The sequence below is a fragment of the Plectrocnemia conspersa genome, unplaced genomic scaffold (assembly GCF_051122295.1).
Source record: "Plectrocnemia conspersa isolate PC_06_02 unplaced genomic scaffold, ASM5112229v1 ptg000013l, whole genome shotgun sequence".
NCBI classification, from domain to species: Eukaryota; Metazoa; Arthropoda; class Insecta; order Trichoptera; family Polycentropodidae; genus Plectrocnemia; species Plectrocnemia conspersa.
The window spans coordinates 15,727,406-15,744,962 of record NW_028277177.1 but is presented as its reverse complement, the minus strand read 5'-3'; the positions used below and the strand labels follow the sequence as shown (position 1 = coordinate 15,744,962).

The 17,557-nt window shown below is 26.4% G+C and overlaps 1 protein-coding gene across 1 annotated transcript in view; it reads right to left on the bottom strand.

Moving 5' to 3' along the window:
- LOC148227409 (protein O-mannosyl-transferase Tmtc2-like) overlaps positions 1-17,557 on the bottom strand; it is a 284,374-nt gene that overhangs the window by 87,175 nt on the left and 179,642 nt on the right. The gene's annotated exons all lie outside the window — the stretch shown is intronic.

The window sequence follows — 17,557 nt, the reverse complement described above, 5'->3', positions numbered from 1 at the left end:
AATTGCCGTTTCGTATAGGGTTGTAATGACGTGTGGCACAGTGGAGCTCTCGACAAGTTTAATCCTAAACTTTGACGTACGTGAGCTCAAATTTGGATGTATTCATGGGGGCGTTAATTTAAAACGACAAATTTAACGAGGGATTGTTTATAACACTCAAGAGATTAATTCGTAGCGTTGTAATTTTTTTTCTTGCTCGTTTTAATTTTAAAACATATTTACATGTTGATAATATTGACTTAAAACAGTTTAATACTATAGTATAGTCATTACGCAAAACTTATACATCATATGATGATTAGTAATGTGCATTTTTATACAAAATATTATAAATAGGAATGGTATTTTGGAAATTAAAGTAAATGTTAATATAATTTAGCACAAAATTCAGAATCCTTTCAAGCAAACAATTATAATTTAAGTCTATTATTATAGTTCAGTAAAATAAATTTTATTTTAATAACCAATTACTTAAACACTAAGTTAGCTAAGAATATCTGAAAATTAAATAAAAGGAATTGTTTGTGTATTTATGTAAGATCAATTTTTGCAATTTTCTTCGGCGAATTTTATTCAAAAGAAGTACACTATTCTGACCAATCCTTGCTCGCATCTAATCAATCCTTTGGTAATGCACAAACAAATCGGTTTATGGAAATATTATTTTTATATTTTGCTCATTTATATTGTCTGTGAGTAAATACACAAACTTTATATAATGTATTTAAAGCGTTTTATTTAAGAAATGCAATAAAATAGCTTTTAAAATTGTTTTAGGATATAATAAACAGATCTTAAAAAAAATTTAATTACCTTTTAGTACAAGTACTTCAACTTGAAAAAATATTAAAAAAATAGTATTAGCAATTTTATATTCTAAAGACACGATTATTTATGATTTTAACCAAATTGATTAAAATAATAAAACCTATTTTCAAATCGAAAAACGCACATGAGATATTTTAATTACAATACAAATTATTGTTTTACATGTACATATACAAATACATTGAAATTTCAAGCGTATTTTAAAATATTCCTTTAAATACCAATTTACAGTTTTCAGACTATGACTATAAATTGTGTGAAAGACACTAAGTTATATGAATTTAATAACCTTTTTATAATGCTCTTCAAAAAAACAAGTAATTTAATTTTATTTGTTCGATTTTTTATTAAAATTATAATCCATAGAGCTTTAATATTTTTATACATGTAATAAAATAAAATAGCTTGTAAAAAAGGAATTAGGAACCACAAAAAATTATAAGTTGACCTAAAAATGTCATATGTAACATGTCTAAGCAATTGAGTCACTAATCATATAATTTGTAATTAATAATTCATAGTGGCAAATATATATTGTTACAGTACAAATGGCCCCATTCGAAATAAATCTAAAAGTCGGCACAATGTGCATTTTATACGATGAAAGGTGAAATCTTAACCTAACTGCAAGAGGTCAATAAAGTTGATCGCTTGCCGCGCCTGCGGCCCTCCATAAAGGCACAAAGGTCCAAAGCGATAAAATCTATCCGAAGGGAACTCGTCCTGATAATGACTCCACCTTCGGTCTCTCTCGATCGACTTAACGTCACAAAAAGAGACCATTCTTACACGGCACCGAAAATCTGACTTTCCATCAACGAAATTACTACATAAATCCGGACCCTTTGGTTAACTAAAGCAAACAAGCACATTTAGACATAGAGGCCGAATACCTTCACTTAAGGACCATAATAAAACTCTTCGTTCATTCGGCGTGCGTACGAAACGACAGGGTCGATACAGACGTTTTGTTTTTGGATAGAGGAAAATAATAATATTAATAAACATAAAAATAAACGTATATATAGATATGAATGTATTTAGGGTAACAATAGTGTAAAATTGGCATCGGGATGAGTAGGATTCATATACATCGTGTAATAGTAAAAAGTATAGAGCAATAATAGTATTAAAAAATAATAGTAAACAGTTATTATTATTGTCCGAATTAACCATTTACATTTGCTTATCGGGTATATAAAATCGTATAATGCATTTAGCTAATAACATTATATTATTGTTTTCTTTTTTTGGGAGTCCAAATTTGTACTTTATATACTAAACAAAATAAAACCCTAAAACTACTAAAATAAAATTTGGTTTAATATGATTAATTAATAACTTCTAATTTATTAAATTGTACAAGAAGTGTTACATTTACAATTACTTTATTATTTTCCAATTTAACTTTATAATTTTGCATCAATTAATAAAATAAACAATTATTATTTTAATTTATTTTATTTTTAATTCTATTGTGTATAATTGCTCGATTATACACTTAGTATAATACAATGAAAGCTTAGTATAATTGTTCACGCGCTCTGATATATGTACGTAAAATAATATAGTAATTATATTTACTAGAACAATTATACATAAGATATATATATATATATATATATATATATATATATATATATATATATATATATATATATATATATATATATATATATATATATATATATATATATATATATATATATATATATATATATATATATATATATATATATATATATATATATATATATATATATATGTGGTTGAATGCGTTTTCGCGGAGTAATCCGACTCCTAGAAATATTAACCAAATATATATATATATATATATATATATATATATATATATATATATATATATATATATTTATTTTTGTATTGCTTATATATATTTATATTATTTTACAAGAGGAAAATTCATTATTATTGTTTCTTAAACTCAAACAATTTGTTTGTTAGACATGAAACAATAATATTGAATATACAAGCTAATTAATAAATAATATATTATTAAAGAGAAAGGATCAAGCGCGTTATGCCTCGGTCGGTTAACCAAACTTGCTCCTTTATCGTGGAAGGATTTGAAAATTTAAATCAGCGTCATTTTGCAAAATACCCTGCAGAACCAAGGAAAATGTCCCTTGCCTTGGTTAATTTAACTTCAAATTCCAAAGTTGTATCCGCTTTTGCGCCGGTTTGCTCTAGCGTTGTTATTTATTTATGAATGGGATAACTGAATAAGTGAAGCTCGTCGCATAACTTGGCTGCTAAATATTAGAAATTACGATGCAGTTCGCGTTGAATAGACGTGTTTTATGCAAATAAAACTTTAACCGAGTTAATTTACAGCGAGAAAACTCATCAGAAACAACATCAATCATGTATTATTCCCCCTTTTCGTAGACATGGTACAGCTTTAGAAAGCGATCCTTATCTAATATTACTTACATAACGATGATTTATATTTTACACATGTATTTTAGGAGCGCAATGAAGCAATGATATATGTAACTCATTGAAAAGAGTTTGGAATATAATATAACGTTAGAACCATTTATTTTTTTTAATTTAACTATATCTATATGATCCAATATACAATATCAAAACTAGTATTTGTATATGTAGAATCACGTAAATGCAGATCAAGACATTTTTCTTACTTTTGCTTTGCATAAATATTTTAATTTATTTTGATTGTATTTCGAGCTGTCCGTATCGAACGCTCAAATTTTTATGTTTTAAATTAAAATTTTGATTCGTTCTGATTTTTTCATATATATTTTTAGTACTTAATATGTATAATTACACAAATAAAATACTGTGTAGCTGTTGCCATTATGCTAAAGTAAAAATAAGACGAAAAGGTTTTTTTACAAATTATTATTTATATTTAAAGGTTATATTAGGAAAGCTAATAATTCGATTTAAAATATAAAAAAATTTACTAAAATCTTAATATAAGTTTTCAAAACCAAAAACATAATTTAATAACGTAAACGTGTACGTTTTCTTGTTAGTCATTAAACTAGCGTACGTGGAAAGCTACCGGGTTTTTCTGTTAGGGGCCCATGGGCTTGTATTTTTTTTTTGCATATTTAAGGTTCGCATGTCCGTAAATTAAAACCTGTGAGCTTCGTAACAAAAACAAGTTAATTTTTAATATGTTTCCGTTGCCCTGTACCTATATTTTTGATCCCACCCAAATTAAGATGGGTTTATATTTGAGTGGGCCTCTTAACGGAAAAACCGAAAAAAAAGAAGAACTAATAATAACACTTTGAAATAGTAAAATAACTGAGTAATTATAAGAACCATATGTTTAACATTTTTATCATATATATGATACTGATATTTTTCACTTGACTATTTGTGATATATTTGTGACTTGATTATTTGTGATATATTTTTTACTTGACTATTTGTGATGGATCCTGATATATTTGTGAACATTGAATACCAAAATTTATATGAATATTACGGCTTAATATAAATATCATTTGTATTTTTATTGAATGATTATTTTTTTTTTTTTAGTAGGATAGATTTTTAAATCAAAATTGGTGATTAGCCTATTGCTGAATTAATTAGTAGTTGCTAATATGTAGTATTTGTTTATTTACGTATTTAATATAACAGGTGTTGGTCCAATGTTTTGCAATGGATTAACAACTACTAATTAAATAGTCAGACATCAGACTGAAATTTGAGTCAATAAATCATTAACATCAATCAACATCCGTCATAATGAACGAACTACCTATATTGATTTGTAACGCAACTTTCTTGTTATATTTTTATACGTTGATTAAAATTCATTAGTGAGATTATACAAATATATTCATAGTATATCTTATTTTAAAACATACCATGTTTAAGTTTTACATTTGCTATTAATATTATCAAGTGAACAATTTTCCAGACAGAGAAAATGAAGCAAAATTTTAAATATGACGAATTTGATATAATTAAAAATTATAGTTTTTTTTAAGTAAATTATCAAAACTATATTGCATGGTATCAAGTATTAGGTTATCTTAATTTTTAGCAAGTTCTTATGGAAGAAACTGTACAAAAATTTATTTAAATCGCAATACTAAAATAATAAAAATTATCATAAATTATCTAAGTAAAAACTTTATGTAATAATTTCACTAAAAACTAAAAATATAATAATAAAATTTTTGCACTAAAAAAAATAATAAAAAGTAACAACATATAATGTAGAATAAGTTGATCAATAAATTTGATGCGTTAAACAAATGTTATGCATATGACGATTAAAATTAAACACAGGTAAAATAAGAATGAAATAAAACGTATTATTAGTATTTGAGGACAATGTTAATAAACAAAATATAAAAGAATTGTTTCACAAAAAAAATTGTTTATGGATTAGTATTGGAGTCAGAATACTGAACCCCTAACACACAAACAATTTGTTTTTTAAAATAAAGTATGTATTTAAATGCAAAGATCAATCACAATAATTTTCTAATAAATAGCACCTTAAGAATTAACTAAAAAAACGTAATGCTGGTGTATTTATATTTCAACTAATCCCTTAATATAAAGACAAAAAAAAAATATTATAAAAATATTACTAACGAAATTATAAATATTTATTTTAGATACGCCTTTAACCTTTTGAATTATTAATTGTATATTTAGAAATTTATAAGTCTATCTACCCGTGTTTAATTAAGGTTTCGGTTTTATTCTAATGCAAAACTACCAATCAAATGGGTTAATTAGCAACAGATAAGTTGGGCTTTATAATTGAATTTGCGTTTATAAATGAATTTATTATTACAGTTATATACTTTTGTATGTGTACGTGTATAATTCTAGGATGGCTTTGTGTGAAAAGGGCGCGGTTGTGCCGTCGGAACAAACAAGCAATACTGCGGACGGGTCAGATCAAAAATGCAAACCCTTAGGAGGAGTAGGAGGATGCTTTCCAAGCGACCCATCTCAAGCATTCACAAAGATAAATTAGGGCAAAGACACGTCCTAAATATCTATCGACTTCGCTCGCTTTCAACTGCGTATAAATTATGTATGCGAACAACTTTCCCTTAAACGGGGGCGGCAAGGTGATGGCAAAATCGTGGAAAGGTACACATCTAACGCTGAATTTACGCGCCTCTTACTCATTCGGTTTGTAAACGTGTGTGTGTGTAATGTGTAATATATGTTTATACATAAATGTAAATAATAGTTTCGTATATAGTTTTCAACATTAAACTAAACATTTTTTTTCTATACAATACATAAAAAGACATCATAAATTCTGTATTTTACATCGTAACTCACTAATAGTCACATTTCGTATCAAAATATTTTCTTAAATTAGAAAACATACTGATCTTATTATTTTTCATGAAATAAACAAACATATAAAATTTTTATTTTTTAAGATAGTAAAGATGCGTGTGGCAGCAAAGAATAAAAATCTTTGGTAGCTTATAATTTATTACTGATTTATTAGCCTTTAGTAAAATATCAAATTATGTTTATATTTAAATCCTAATGTTTATGACTTATTTTGACTACTCAAAAATAAATTTATTGACATTTTAAAATATTATTTTACTTCAGACACAAATTTATTTATTTAAATTTAAATTAGAGTTAAATATGTTATGTATTAAATTATTTTTTTATTAAATTTAAGTTAGGGCTAATTATGTTATGTATTAAGTTATTATTCGTGTGAAGTTAATGTATCTTCAATAACTATTGTATATTTATATAAAAAAATAATAACCGAAAAGAGTAACTAATAAATAAAAATATTTTCCAATAACTAGTCTCTGACTTTTTATATATAACCAATTAGCAAGAAGCAAAATAAAAAACATACATAGATTGTATGTATTAACATTTTTTAATACATGTAAAATATTCTATGAGATGAAAAACAGCTCATTATTAGAAAATTTTCAAAACCTGATATGAACGACCTAACTTAATTTTGAATTAATCATCGCAATATTCAACAGTAAGATTAAAAAAATAAAGGTAGACCTAATCTGTGCTGATCGATCAGAATTATAATTATATAATAGTCACAAATTCCGATCACTCAGACATGATAGAAATTTAAAAACACCAAGGTCCGTATGGAATTCGAACCCAGATCATTTAGGTCAATCGGAGACTTATACCACTTGGCTATTGTGCTGGTATTGGCATTTCACATGAAGCTGTGTGATATATAGAAAAATTGCTGATATTTAGAGCTAATTCATTATATCTATGTGAAATATTTTTTTCAATAAAATTTGTCTATGTATATATTAAAATATATATAAGCGTAGCTTAAAAACGATGTTTTTTAATATATATATAGATAAATAAAAATATATTTAAGAAATTTCGAAATTAGACTAATCTTGACATTAGTCACCTCGGCCACATTTTTATGTTTCGTTTATTTGTCTAGCATTAAGGGGGAGTCGGTAATTTTTCACGCGCGAAACGCAAGGCGCGGGCCTGCCGCTAAGTGCGGCCATATTTTCATGGGGGTGCCCTAATGTTTTAAATTAAATCCGCTGCTCAGCGTCGAAATAAGGGTCTGCGCTTTATGAGGCCCATTATAAAATTTTAACGCGCCGAGCGTAATACATTATTAACAATTCATTTGGTCAAATTAAATTTCTCAACCGGTCGGCCTATCCCCCTCCCGTCCAACCGGAAGTTGCTAGTTGCGGCTTCTTCCTTCAGAAATAATGACGCCGCCGGTGGTGTCGCTTCGTGAATTGCTAAAATCTTTATTGCGGCCGTGTCCTTTTGTTTGTTAGTGCACTTGCCTATTAGACTCGAATGGCCGAGGCTTTATTTTATTTAACTGCGCCGTTTCCTCGCCCAAAACTATGGGACAATGGCGGAGAGCGCTAAAAGAGAAAAACGGGGCCTTCATTTAATTTGTTGTGGACATTAAGGCCGTGCATATTCCGCGATGCAAATTACATAGACGCTTTTTTTAATTACGGCCAAATTATATAGTCTTGCTTAATTGAAGGAAAGCCCGGTGAGCGCCAGAGTTTTTATTGCGCGGCGAACGTGTTTCAATTGTTCAAGCTAGGTTCGATTTTATATATATTTTTTAATGCTATAAATGAAAAAAGCTTTCACCAGACAACAATGGCTGCTTTTTATATATGAAATATTATATTATACAATATTATGGCATTTTAAATTGACTTTTTGCTAATGTTTATTTTAGTAGATATAATAAAAACATTTATAGACCTACATTAATTTCAGTAAATATTTATATTTTACTATCAAAAATATACATTTAACAGCAAACATAAATTAAATAAATAAATTTAATGTTTTTAGTTTATTATAAATTGTATTTTTTACGATGTTGTGTTAACAGTAAAGTCTGTACTTGTTTTATTTATATTTAATAAAACGTACAAAAATATTCAAGATAAAAAAATTATATGACCATACATATATTAAATCTTACAAGCTATTGTTTTTGCATCATTTAAATTAAAAAAACCAAAAGGTTAAATGTTAACCTTTACTAGCAATGTTTATTAAAATAATATAATTAAATAGTTGATATTACTTAAAAATATAAATTTAATATATAAATATTTATGTAATGTACTGCTTTATTATCATATATGTACATATAAATTACAATTATTCCGCGTGCGTGCCCGATACATTTACAAACATCGTGTCAGTTAACAATTAGAAATAACAAAGTTAACTGACAATAATCTATATATGAAAGTAAATAACATGCTAACTAATAAGCCGTAATAATATTAAAAGTAATAGAAAACAGTTTGTAAAACTAGCAATTACATTGACTTTGGCGCAATATATTCTATATATCCACATTCAATGAGCATGATAGATCAGTGAAGAAGACTATGGTTCGAATTCCACGTGGACCCAAGTGATTTTTAAATACCATCGTGTCAGGAAATCCGAATTAATAATTATTTTGGCATGTCCATCAACTAGATCACTTGACATATACGCAACTGCTATACTGATCGTGAGAAAATAAAGTTTCAATGTCATATAATTTATCCATCAACCGACATACTGGGAATATGGTGAGCCTTTGTCACACGTCTAGTGCATTTTTTTGCGCCTGCCATAAATCTCAAAAGATTTACATTTGAAAAGCATCACAATTGCCTTTCTGCAAGCGTTGTTATAGTATCACAAATTACACTTTGGGGTTCAAAGCAATACGTTACGAGATAGCCACTTTAAAAATTCGTAGTTAAGTATTTTTACTGCACATAACTATGCAACGTAAAGTTAAATATTATATAATAAAACAAGCTCAAATTTGTATCTAATGAAGCTTTTTTTATTTCCTCAGTAGCTGTTATATTTATGTAAATATTTTATAATAGCAAAAAAAATATTTCACACAAGAACTATGAAGGCTTTAAATCTAAGATGGTCGTATATAGTGCAGAACTCAAACACTATTGTACCGACAAATGTTACACATCATATTGTATCTATCGTACATGATCGTAATGGCAAGATGTTCACATAAATATTATCATAGCGTCAACTGCACTACCATGATTCGTTATTTATTACTATAACTATTACTGACACGATACATCAGATAGTGTATTATCATCATAAACGTATAGTTAAAATATCGCAACTAATTATATTATACGATGATCTTATCGCATTTAATAATAAAATTTCTTAATTAGCACCGAACGAAATAATCTTGATTATGCTCGGAGTATTACGAGATTAAGCGGCGTTAAATATTTTAAGTGTTCAAATGTATATAGGGGGCCTAATTAAATCTTCATCATTGTTCCGTAGCTCGTTTTTGCTAGACTTGAACACTATACGCACTGAACACTTAAGTGAGTTTTCGAAATACGCAAAATTGCGAAAAACATGTCTTATTCCTTGAATTTTAATTAGTTTTAAGATATGTCTTTGTAGTTAATTAAAGTATTTCTACAGAATACAGGATAAAACACTTTGTGAGATACAATATAAATAGATAAAATGTTCTATATATAGAGACGGCTGAGAGGCAAGTCAATTAAATGCATCGCGAACTAATTAATTAGGCAAATTTATTTAGGTATACAGTTTCGCCGTGATTAACTGGCTAATTATTATTGGCGCTCACTAACCGAATGAATCGCCGACATTCTCTGATCATAGGCTGTGTAATGATAAAAATAGTTATATAAAATTACGGAGTATAATTAAAAAAAAAACAATATATGCGCGGTGTTAAATAAAAATAAAGCAACTGAATTTTTGGGTAAAAATTACATGATTACCGTTCTAATACATATTATAAAATGTCAAGTAATCATAAACAATACACTTATTTTAAAATAAATTAGAACATAAAATATACATATATATCTTAGTACTATTCATTTAAAGAAGTAAATATAATTTTAATGTTAAAACATTGCTATTTATAAATATTATGAACACAAAATATTAATTAATAATAAAATTAATATTGCCTTTAATAATAGTAATAAAGAAGCGGCATTATAATAAAATTATGTTTAATTAAGAAATAAAAGCTCTTATTAGATGAATAATTTTTCGTTTTAATTATTAATAATACCGCAAAATAACAACAATAATTTTTAATGTATATTTTAATTATATATCGCATGACCCAAATAACAATTTTAATTAATTAACGGCTGGTATAATTACAAGCCATTTTAATTTTTGATATAAATTATTATTGCCTAACATTAATTTTTGAGTTTAATTATCTTTTATTAATAAACTTAAGTGTAGGTCAATGTTTGCTCGTTAAAAATACAGGGAGAAATGTTTTAAGGGTTTACTTATAGTGACTTTTTAATTTAAGTAACATTTCATAACTTTTATTTTTATGTATTTATGTAGTGGAAGAGCAAAATTTATTATTGAAATTAGAGTTTTTTTACTGTAAATAGTAAATGTACATAAATAAAAAAACATACGTGCATTTTGTGCTTAGTTATATTTAGAGACCTATTAAAAACCTACATGAATGGTAAAATTCTTATTGTTTTTCGCACAAATAATTTCCACTTTTCTGCTCAATTTAAAAATGGAATATCGTAACACTTAACTACAAAAGTTTAATAATAAACTAAATCAAACTGTTATTATCTATACATAATCTAATAATAGAAAGTAATATATTTTAATAAAAAGTAAACATTCAAGTTTATATGTTTGTTTAAGCATATACATTTATATAATAAGAAATTGGTATTTCTGTGACAAAAAGTGCAAATTGTTGTACAGCATAATATTAATAAAATTTTGAAGTAAAGTGAAAATTTTGTTTGGTTTAATCTGATGAGAATTATATTAGAAAAAAATATATAAAAATACTTTCCAAAACAAATTTAATTCAAGTGTATCAGGTTTCCATTTATTTTATACATTTTAAAAATATATACATATTGAGTTACAGTTCCAACAAGCCTCGTTTATCACGCGACCCGAACAGGTATTACAGTTCTTATTCTAGAAAACTTTTTTTTTTATATGAACACACAAGTTCCAAAACTTTGTTTCGAATTCGATTCCATAAGTCGCCGTGTCGAACAAACGACGTTAGAGGCCATTTTGTTTTAGCACACGTCTTATGTCAGAAGTGGTCACGGGCACTTGTCCCAGGGGCTTCGTTGGTACCCTCGTCATGGTACCCCACCCCGAAATACATATAAAGGAAATACGTTCGCCCTACGATTCAGCGGGTAAGAGGTGTCCTAGGTTCAAGGCAACCGATGTGTCAGGACACGCGGCCCGTGACGGGCGCCGTCCTGGGATCGTGATACGTGCTTCAATAGGCTTAATAAAAATATAAAGAATTTTATTGACGGTAATAAAACACACCTTGACTGAGGTTTTCATCACTGGAATCCAAAAGAAAGCCAAGACTTTTTGACACAACCTAAATCCACATTTACGTAAAATAAATCTAAGGGTACAAATGATATTCGAAAAGTGAAAATAAAATAACATTTTTACACAATACCCTTAAAGCACTGCATTGTTTTTTTCACCAAAGTTATTACAGTTGAGCCTTAAAAATTGTAATTTTATTCCAGCTTAAGTAATCGTTTCATAAAAAACAACATTTGTAAAAATTATTTTATTGGTTCAGAAATAGTATTTAAATATTTTTTTTAATTTTTAAAATGCACTTCATAATTTTGCCACATAATGCAATAACGTTTGTAGAGAAAAAAGCTGCCGATTTATTAAAATTATTCGTCATTCGTGGTGTTTTCTCTCAATATTTTTTTTTTTAATTTTATTAAATGCTTTTTATTTAAATATATATTTTAATAAGCACTAAAAGTTTAAAAACTAGTAAAGATTTTGAACGTTAAAATTTACTGCTGCATTTAGTTCAAGTTGTTAGAAAAGAGACAAAGATATCTAATTAAATACTCCATAAACATTGCTTGCCAGTAAGTGCTTTATAAATATTTCTAGAAATAAAATTGTGCATTCACTAGTGAACAAAAAATTGAAAATATAAAAACAAATGACTCCAAGAGAATTATATCACCAAGTTTTTTGCAAGGACTCGTTCTCCAGTTTAATAAAACAAGAGTCAATGTTTTTACATCAATGTTATATAAATCATACGACAATTTTTTTTTTTTTAAATATGTGGAAAAATATTTCGGTATTAAAAGTGAAAAATATATGTTTATTAAAATTATATATTATATTTTTTTTTTAAATAAATAAATAAATGTTGTATCAAATGTTGCGAACGCTGATATTTTAATTATTTACATCAATAAATATTGCCCTAAATTATTGTAAATAAGGACAGCTTAGATAAATGTACGTACAAAAATATATACTGTAATATTAACAATACATAAAGTATAATAAATATATTTTGTCATATGTATTAAATTTTTTTAGGAAATTCCATTTTTTTTTTTTTTTCAAGAAATAAAATATTGAGTAATAAGAAATATTATTTACTCATTGCTTAATCATACAAATTAATTTTGCCTATTTAAAGCGCCATTTAAATAAATATCAGCAGCAATTTTTTTTAAGCAAAAGAAACGGATAAATTAATATTTGGCAAAATTGGAAATTGAGACAAATGTTTTAAAAATATCCAGCACAACGGTACAGAAACTAAAGCCTGTTGTTCGTCACATGGACCCTAGCAAAAACAGTAGTGTTGTTATCCATAACCGTATTATAAAATAAACAACAATAAAAATATATTTAAATTATTAATTTATTGTTTGATCATCATAAATATTTTATTTTAATATGCTCAATACGCATACGAATCCTATAAAAGTAAAAGTGATATGGAATGTGCTTTATTTTAAAATAACAAATTCGTTGAAACATAATTATGTAGGATAAAAATTTCATTATATTCCTTATTGAAGTAAAGTAATTTAGTTTATTTCTAAGAAAAATGAGAAGTAAAGCACAGAGATTTTTATTATAAAACATCAAAAACATATAGAATTACAAAATATTAACACCTAAATATATAAAATAAGCATATTAGCACGCTGTAAAAATATTAATACTTGTAATCATAATGCTATTTTTATTTAGACATGTTTGTACATTTGTAATTTATATTATACCAAATCTTAGTTCGTCCCTCAGTTTGCCTATATTATTATATTGTCTTTGATATTTTTGCTATTCGAATGACTATATAATATAAAAAAAATCGTTTTCATTTCGTTTTATTAGTTGCAGATATGGCGCTAATTTCACATAATTGATAAGACACTGAACTGAAAAACTGGATCCAAGGATATTGTCACAGCACAAACCAACCATTAGATTAGTAGCCCTATTATGTTGCTAATAAATAAGCAATATAATCATTTGATTTAAATGTATCGAACACGTTTGTGATCATAGCAATAATCTCGCTAACATATTTATAGAGAAAAAAATGTTTTAATTATTGCTTCACTTAAATCGCAATAAAATTATTTTTTAAATATTTAGTGTTAAGCCATACCATATATCTGAGAGCAAAAAGTCGAAAATTAAAAGCTAAATTACTTAATAAACCTCATATATTTGAGTAATAACACGTGTCACTCAGTGCGTAATTGCTTATTATATTTCCCATCTACAAAATTTAAAAAGTGTGCTCAATTATCTCACAAGTTTACTGTATAAAACTGAGAGATCAGAAATAACCTAAAATTATAAAAAAAATGGTTAAAATACGCTAGTATTTATATTTAAAATGTGCTCTAGTTAACTATCTACATTGCCAGTCTGTGTTTCTTACTTTTATAGATATGATTTATTTTTAAAAAGTTAAATTTGTATTGAATTTATGTATTTGGTACTATCTTTATAAGACAATAATTGCATATTAAGATAATTACTTAAGTATATAACCCAATCAATAAAAGCAATTAAAAGCGTTTGCATTAAGTAAAGCATTGCGCAGATTCTTAGAAAAACCCAGTATTAAATTAAAATTATAGTGAAACTTTTTTTGAACACAAAGGAATATAGAACTCGGAAACGCCTCTCGTTTATTTTTTTCACCAAGACATTCATGTCAAGTGAAGCTTTGCGGCAAATTATGCCTTCGTAGCAAAAAAGCGTTCATTTCATAAAATTTAATTGGCGTTTCCAGTGTTTTGCGCGTCGGTAGTCTACGTAAGCGATCTGCGCAAATTATCTAAAGCTGTGTAAAAAAACCTTAGGTCGGGCCAAATATAACGTCTCCAAACGATTAACCTATTCGACTCAACCCGCCCATTTCGTGTCGAATCGGCTGGATTCCCGTTGCGATTCATCTTTGTTAGAATTATTATCATTCTTGCACCTAACACACGAACGATTTTATTATTACAATATAATTTTATGATGCCATAATGACTAGCATATACAAATTAGGTCATTCAATAGAATCAAATAGATAAATTATATATTTAAAATCAGGATGATACAAAAATGCTTTTAAATTGTGAGAAACAAATAAAAACATAAGGATAAAGATCATAATCTAAGAATGTAATATATTATCAACATTATAGCATAACTCTAATGGGCACGAAAGTCATTTAATAAAAATCCACAATTTATTTTTCAATGGAAATTATCTTGGAGGATCCATAAGATTTTGCGCACATTTACTCACCGCAAATTTAAAAAATGTTATTGCCTTATATAATTAATGCTCTTGTAATGCATTGAATTGATAAAAATCTATCATCACGCATTTTTTATAATTGATGTTTATTAAATGTGATATAAAATCTTACATTTACAATTATAATTAAGATATTTAAATCATGCTACCTATTAACACAGAAAAAACGAGTATATTGTTATATTTGCAAGCTATGTATTATATTAAAATAATAATTAAATTAATACAATAACCGCTTAAAGAAGTACGAAATATATGTTAACTTTTAAGATATGTAGTGAACGTCTGACACTATAAATAAATTAAGATAATTTTCAGTACTTCCCTTTATTACACTACTTCTAAGATCATTATGAAAAAGTATACTGTAAAATAATAAAAAATAAATAAACAATATACATAATTTTAACCGTTTCAAAAAACTACATTGAAAAATTAAATGCAGTGTAATAATTCTTAATTTATAAATGAACTATATTCAATTTATTTCAACATATATTACAAAGCAAGAAATGTGTTGTATGCCAAATAATAGATATCTGAAAAAAATCTTACGTCCAACAACAACTATTTCTGAAAATATTACTTTCTAATTATTAGTAAAGGCAAGTTATGTGGTAGGAAATTTAATATTTAAATAAATCAAATCTGTTGACTGACGATACGTTTATTATGTTTTGAAAGCGCAAATGAAATAATATTTCCTAAAAAAAATGCAGGTACTTCTAAGTCTTACTCCATAGTTTTTGAAGAAAGCACTGACCTTACAAATATGGTTTAACTTTAACCAATTTAATATTACCGAAAAACTTCCCTAGTTTCACTAAACGTTTTTTACAGATCTCTATCAAGCAGAAAAAAACAAAATTAGCAAGATTTCGCTTTAATATTATATGTTTGACATAGTAGAAAGATTACCGAAACTATATGATGACTTAATTAAAAAGATTGATATTTTCTATTTGATAAAATATCCATGCATTCGACATCATTAAAGCCATAATAAAAATAGCCAATACTATAAACATCGTCATTAATAAAATAAGTTTTATATTAATCAACAGGATTTAATCCCAACTAATATCAAGTTTCCAGATCCTTTGGAAACTAGCTACAAAGACACTGTGTACTTTACTGCAGTAGTGTTTAAAGCATGAATGCAAAATGAAAACCTGCACTTCAACTTGTAAGTAGCTTTACAAGATGAAAATCTATTTTATTACATTATATTGATATTTTATCACATGACAAATATCAGAGAACCACAATTGCATTTAAGAAAATCTACTACTCTATTATTAGTTGACACTAGCATTATTTTAAAAAACTTATCGTTTTTTTTTATTTATCTTTAAGAGAATACGTTATTTTTTCCCCGTTTAAGTATACAAGAATATCATATTATTGTTTTTTGTGTAAAAAGTAAATAGTAAATAACCTATTTGTAACCTGCCTTAAAGATATAAATAAAATAAGTTTTTTTTTAAAAATTTCATTTAAAATTGTTTTTTTACCCTAAATAATAAATTAAAAATAAATAATAAAACGTAAAAATATTTTATGGTTATTAAAAACTCTGATTATCGTTTTGCCAAAATTATATCGTGTTTAATTATTTTCTTAAAATATGGAAAACAATTTTACACGTAATAAACATATAATATGTATGCCTTAGAAACATACGACATAAGCATCCCTAAATATTTGATGGATTCTAATTATGGTATATGTTATATACATTCTATTTTTTAAACAAATGTAACGCGTGTGACTTAAATAATTTTGTTATACCATATAATCACACATTACGTACCCAAAAGCAATTTTATATTCATGAATAATGAATATAAAAATCACTGCCCGTATAATGCGAGACACGTGCAAAAAATGTATGTGTACGTTCATAATATTCATCCTGCACTTTTTGCTTTCGCAAATATTTAACCAACCCCGTCGTGTGTTATACGTGCAAAAATATTAATTTGGGAATTTGTCGGCTCAAATTCGGCGCATAACGGGCTTTAAAAGCAAACAATGCCCATATTTAGTATAATATAAATACAGTTTGATCCATTAAAAGAATTATATTATTAAAATAACTAAATATTTAAAATGAAACCTTTAGTAATTCAATAAATTAACAACTACCTTGTCGTTCATATTTTTAAATATATACCTTTGTTTTTTCATATGTATATATTTAAAATTAATTAAACGTGTCAACCTAATTTTTTTTATTAGTCGACTTCAAGTAATAAACAATGATTGTACAAATTATTTTTAAGATCACTTAAAAAAACGTTTTACGCTTTATGCGATCAATAAATATTTAGAATTTAAATTATTGTATCATAGGATTATGTTTATTGTGCGATGACATTATGTCTGCGTTAAAAGAATATAATGAACGTCGTCATTACCAGACTAGACATTTGTGACTATTGACAATTGTCAACTTGCAGAAAAGCATCGACCAGAAATGTTGAAGAGTTCAAAACAATTTTTTTTAATACAAAACTAATTTTTCGCGAAAATAAAAAA